Source organism: Lolium perenne, chromosome 7, assembly GCF_019359855.2.
Source record: "Lolium perenne isolate Kyuss_39 chromosome 7, Kyuss_2.0, whole genome shotgun sequence".
Lineage (NCBI taxonomy): Eukaryota > Viridiplantae > Streptophyta > Magnoliopsida > Poales > Poaceae > Lolium > Lolium perenne.
This window is the reverse complement of record NC_067250.2, coordinates 15,970,997-15,977,139: the sequence shown is the minus strand read 5'-3', so window position 1 is coordinate 15,977,139 and position 6,143 is coordinate 15,970,997.

The following is a 6,143-nucleotide window of genomic DNA, read 5'->3' as shown; positions in this document are numbered from 1 at the left end:
ACCATTTTACACTTGAGAGCAGGAATGTATGTATCCCTTGTACTCCCTTTTGTAAGCTATGAAAAAGCAAGCACTAAGAGCGCCGATTTCGACAAGTTTTTTCGCGTACTCTGTTGTTTTCGCCAATTGGCCAACACCCTCTCACGCGGCCGGCTCAGTAACGTGATCCGGTTTCCGACAGCCGGCTTCCGACCAGCTACAGACCGCAACCCGGCTGTCCGGCTGGCGGGAGTAAGTGCCTAGGGAGCCGGCACGCGAAAGACGGCTAAGGGAAAGAGTGAAAGCGAATTGATTCTTGCACAACTTTTCATAAGTGTCGGATTGCCGAATTCGGCTCGTTCGACTGAAGTACTATCGGCCTCACCCAGCGGCCCACTCTTGACCCGGTGACGGACCGCAAGTCGGACGTACGATCGGCAAGGGCAAAGCTAAAGAGTGGGGCGGATGGGAAAAAGCGAACAAGTTGAAAGAAAGCAAGCCGGCATACAAATGATTAACAAACACATTAAAGCGTGCCATAATGAAAGGATAATAACATTGTCTTACATATGCACCCGGCATCCCGGGGATTTAACGAGTTTGTCTTGTCAAAAGCAACATGTTCAAACAGATACATTTAAGCACCAGCTAGACCAGGACCAGCCGGGGGAGCGTCAGCGTTGCCGGCCGCCGGGTCCGCCTCAGGGGCGTCCGCATCGTCCTCCGCCTCCTCCTCCTCGTCGTCAGAAGGCGGGTTCGGATCCTCGATGAAGATGCGCTTGTCGACGAAGTCGGCGATGGCGCAGGCGCGGGCAAGCCGGGCGGTCTTGTCCTCCGCCGAAAGGCCTTCCTCCACGTCAGCCCGCCGGCACTCCAACTGATCAAGGTTGACTTCGTCATACCAAGAGAGCACAAAGGAGAGGGCCATATCGGCTCCGGCACGCGCAGCCGACTCCTTCCAGTCGAGGAAGCGGTCAGGCGCCATCTCCAGCCACTTGATGAGGTTGGCGAGGTCCTGCGGCAGCGTTTCAGTCGGCCACAGCAGCCGGATTAGCTCTTCCGCCGCCTTCCGGAGCTCCCAGCCGAGCCTGGTGATCGGCTCCACACGAGCGGCCATGGACGACAGATAGTCCTCCATGGTGAAGCAGGCGGAGCTCTGCTCCCCAGTAGCCTACCGGCGCTCCTCCCGCGCCTTGCCAACGGCCGCTAGTGCCGCCTCCTGCGCCTCAGGGAAGGCCGCTGCAAAGAAGAAGCACGTCAGAAGCCCATCAAAGGCAGAAAAATGCAAATTTTCAAAGTAAGACTGGCGGCAGCCGGCAAGAACCGACTGCCCCCAGCCTGAAGATGGAGATTGTCGAAGTAAAAGAGAAGACTGGCGGCAGCCGGCATGAACCGACTGCCCCCAGCCTGAAGATGGAGATCTTCGAAGTAAAAGAGAAGACTGGCGGCAGCCGGCATGAACCGACTGCCCCCAGCCTGAAGATGGAGATATCGAAAGAAATCAGTTTCTGCCGCCGGCTGCCAACCTAGGCCGGCAGCCGACAGCCGAAAGCCAGCAAAGGGGAAGGAAAGAGAAAAAATACAAGACTCACCCGCCAAGCCGCGGTCGAGCGCGCTAATCTCCTCCACCCATCGCTTGGCGGTGGCCGACAGCTCCTCAGACTTGGAGGTCACCTCTTGGCGAAGCGCAAGCCGCTGCCGTTCCACCTCCTCCAGCCGCTTGCTCAGGCCCTCCAGCTTCTCCTCCCCGTCCTTCTTGAGGGCAGCCAGCTCCTTGAGGTGGTTAGCCTCAAGCTTGCGCAGCCGTGTCAGCTCCCCATCAGCCACCTTCAGCTTGGCAGCAGCAGCCCGGCCTGCCTCCTCGCTCTCGGCGCATTGGGCGCGGGCGGCCCGAAGGTCCGACTCCAGCTGTGGGACCCGGGCAGCCTCAGCTGCAAATCGACAAGAAAAGTCGTCAGACATATGAAATCAAAGAAAAAGAAGCTAAGTCAAAGGAAGAAAACCTTACCCTTGGCAACCTCCAGCTCGCGAGCCAAGCCGGCTCGCTCAATCTTGGCCTTGTGGTAGCTGGTCACCACTTTGTTGTACAAGACGGTGCGTCGCTCCGCAACCACCTGAAAGAAACGATCAGATGTTAGACGAAACCCGGACCGGCTCCAAGCAGCCGGCCCATGCCTCGGAGGGCTACCAGGATAACAGTAAACTTGCAGAAAATAAGAAGACACCTACCTTGTCAGCATCCTCCAGCGTTGCCAGCTGGGCAATGGTCTCGGCGGCCTTGGCCTTAAGGCTGGCCCAGTAGCCGGAGAAGAGCATCTTCATGGGCGCCGCGCCAGGCTGCCCCTCCCGGCTGATCACCTCGCAGGAATCCGCCTGGTGCCATGCCTTCTCCATGGTGCCAGCCGAGCCAAGGCTGGAGTCGGAGGCGGACGGCACATGCAGCAGCCGGGCCCTCTTGGCCACATGGAGGCCCTCAGACGGGTCCGACGGGCCCTTCCTCCTCACCAACGCCCGGGAGTCGGCGTCCTTCGGGCGCGCTGGCTCCTCCCTTGCCGGCTCCTTCCCGGCCGGCTCCTCCCTCGACGGCTCTGAAGTCAGAGGCGGCACGGTCGAAGCAGTCGGACCGGTGGGGGCTACCTTCTCCGGCGTCGGGCGCGTTCCCTCCGGCGGCGCAGCCCCGCCGGCACTAGCTTCAGGCGGCGCAGCCCCGCTGGCCCCAGCTCCTGTATCAGGCGGCGCAGCCCCGCCGGCTCAGCTCCGGTCGCTGGCGGCGCACCCCTGCCGGCCCCGGCCGCAGGCCCCAACAGCGGACCGCGGCGCGGAAACATTTCATCCAAAGTGGGCCGGTGGACCGGCTCACCCGGGACACCGCAGCCAGGCGCCGCAGAAGGTGCAGCTGAAGACGTGCCCGCAGGCGGCACGATCACAACAGGCGGCGCGTGCATCGAAGACTGCGGGGTCGACTCCCTCCTCTGCCGCGAGAGCGTTGGCTCAGCACGGGGAGGCGGCCGAGAGCCACCGCCTTGGGTGAACTTGATGGCAGCCCTAGTCGAACAAACAAGAAAAGATAAATATAGAGAAAGAGGAAAGAAAAGGAATCAAACAATGAAGAAAAAGGACTCACCCGGCTGCCTCTGGAACCTTCTTGGGCTCCACCCGGCGCTGCTTTTTGGCCCTAGCCTCCAGCTTAGCCGTGGACCCGCCGCCGGCTCGTTTCCTCCCCCTGGGCGCAGAAGTTGCCGAGGCGCCAGGCGGCCTCGAGCGCAGGGGCACCGCGGGGATAGGCCCCGTACCGGACTCCGCCGGCTCCTCCTGCTCCGGCTCGTGCTCCGGTGAAGGCGGCGGGTTGTGCTCCCCCTGGCCGCCTTGGTCTGGCACCTCCGGCAGGTCATCGTCGCCGGCTTGGTCGCCGGCTTGGTCAGCCGGGTCAACATGATCCGGCGTCCAGATCTTCTGCGCCAGATCGCCGTCCTCAACACCTTGGCGGTCGAAGAGCTGAAAGCAAAGCAAAGTAAACAACAAGTCGGCCACGCAGCCGCAAGCCGGAAGTCGGCCAAAACACCAAACTTACCAATTCCGGCGGCGATGCCCGGTCGTAAGGCGGCAGCCCCCAATCCCAGTTCTCCGGCATGTTGGCCTTGGTGATGTTGTTCACCCGGTGGGCAACCTGGGCCTTGGTGAGTGCCACCTTCGACGTCCGGGTTGGATCAAGCCGGCCGGACATGTGCCCGATCTTGTGGACACGCCTCTGGAGTGGCAGCACCCGGCGCTCGACGTAAGTGCAGAGGAGATCCTCGGCGCTCAGCCGGCCCCCCGTGACGCACTCTCCCAAGAAGTCCATCAGAAGGTTTACCTCCGCGTCCGGGTCCGTCGTCCTGGCGTTGTGGCCCCAGTTGAGCCGGCCGACTGGCGGAGCCGGGTTGTATTCCGGCAGGTTGAGCCGGTCGAAGGCTGGGTTGTCGTTCCGCACGTAGAAGAACGACATCTGCCAGTTCTTCACAGAATCTACCGTCGGGATCTTCGGAAAAGACGTACCCGTGCGAGGATATATGGAGGCGGCGCCGCAGGTCCTCAGATGGCCTTCAGTCGTCTGCGCCTTGATGTAAAAGAGCCGGCTCCAGAACTCCACATCCGGCCACAAGCCGGCGTAGCCCTCCATGAAAGCCACGTAGCAGCTGAGGAGGATGAAGGCGTTGGCCGGCAAGTGGTGAGGCTGCAGGCCGAAGAAGTCGAGGAACCGCCGGAAGAAGTTTGAAGCCGGCAGGCCCAACCCGCGGTCGAGGTGCGCTCCGAAGACCACACGTTCGCCGGGTTCCGGCCTGGGCTCGATCTCCTCGCCGGGCGCCCTCGTAATCACCCCCGTCGGAATGCGGCGGAGGCGCATGAACCGCTCGATGTCGTCCTCCCGCATGTAGGAGCCCCTCCAAGAGCCGCTTGGTTGGGCCATCGATGAAGAGGAGGAAGAAGAAGACCACGAGAGGCGAAACGGTGAGGAAGAACCGCTCCTCGCCGGAGGAGAGCGCGGTGGAGAGGAGCGCGCCGTCGACACGCGCGGCCCCGTGGCTCCGGATTGGCGGAGTGGCGGCGGCGGCTCGGCGGAAGAACGTCGGGGCGACTGCCCGCCGGAGTTCGCCAGGGAAACGATGGAGTAGCCACGCCGGACCGATGAAAAGCTCGAACGAGAGAAAGAGCGGAGTGAGAGCGCGAGGAAGAAGAAGGACGCCTCGATACCGCTCCGGGGGACATTTATAGCCGCCTGACGCGCCAGTTGCGCGGCCACGTGGCGATCGTGGGCCACGATGGAGATTTACTGCGGCCTTAACTACCCCCACGACGGCAGCGGTTACTGGAAACAGACGCGCCACTTCCTCCACGACCGCACCGGATCCGGAGGAAACATCGATGTGACCATACGTAACGGCAACAGGAGCCAGCCGTCAGACCGGTCAAGTCGGGCGCAGGGCCCGAGGCGGCGGAGACACCGGCGCATCCAAGCCGGAGCCGGACATTAAAGTCCATCCGGCCCCAAACTCTCTCAGCAAGGCGGAGACATCGTCAACACTTGTGAAAAATGCGAAAGTCGCAGAAGCAAAAATAGCGTTCGGCTGACGGCAGCCGGACAAAGCAAGCCGGATAAGGGCGTAGCCGGCTGAATGAAAATTCTCAGTCGGCCCCTTCAAGTGCCGCTGAAATATATTCGAGAGATATCTAAAGCCAGGAAAACCTGCCTAGGTCCCTCTAAACGCAGGACCTTGCCAGCTTCGGGGGCTAGTGTCGGGGGGAAGACCCCGGGTAGGGCAATGGACACAGAGCAGCCGGCTGGAGGTCGGCCGGCTCGCGGCAAAGGCCGGCTGAGGAGCAGTCGGCTGGAGCCGTGGCCGACTGACCCAGGAGTCGGCTGGCTCTAAGTCCTAGTCGGCCTGGCTACGGCCTTCAACGCTGTGGCTGGGCTGGCTTCTACAAGCCATATCCGACTGGGGTTTACACCCTAGACCGACTCCCGGCTGGCGAGTCTTGCACGAGAAGGAACTGGGTAGGTGGTCCGGGTTCAAAGGTCCACGCTGACCTCATCTCCCGTAAAGCACGGGGCACTGTGGAGCAACAGTGCCACGTGGCGGACAGGCCATCATGGCGTACGTCGGTCCGTACCGGCTACAGGGCATGATGGCGACAGGGACACTTCCTCGCCATACCGCTGACTGGCAGGCGGATGGGACGGGCCACTACGCCTCAACGGCTCCGTGACGTCAACGCCTCGGGAAGGAGCGGAAGCCGGAGCCGGCCAAGCCGGCCACTAGACTATAGGGACTTCTCTGTAAAATGCCAGCGCCTATATAAGCTGGGCGACCCCCCTCGTGCGGGGGACGATCGATCACTTCTCATTTCATTCTAGTCTTAGCGCTGCCCTGTGAGAGAGACCTTCGTCTACCTTAGCCTCCCAGGAGCAGCCGGATACAGCTCCAGGAGCACCATTGTACTGTGATATCATCATATACACACATAGCAGGAGTAGAGGTGTTACCTCCATCGGAGGGCCTCGAACCTGGGTACGTCGCCGTGTCGCTCGTGCCCATACCCGCATCCGGATACCGCCGTGAGTCCACTAGGAACCACCTCGATTAGCCACCCTATGGCATATGCCGTGACGATACCACGACAGAAGA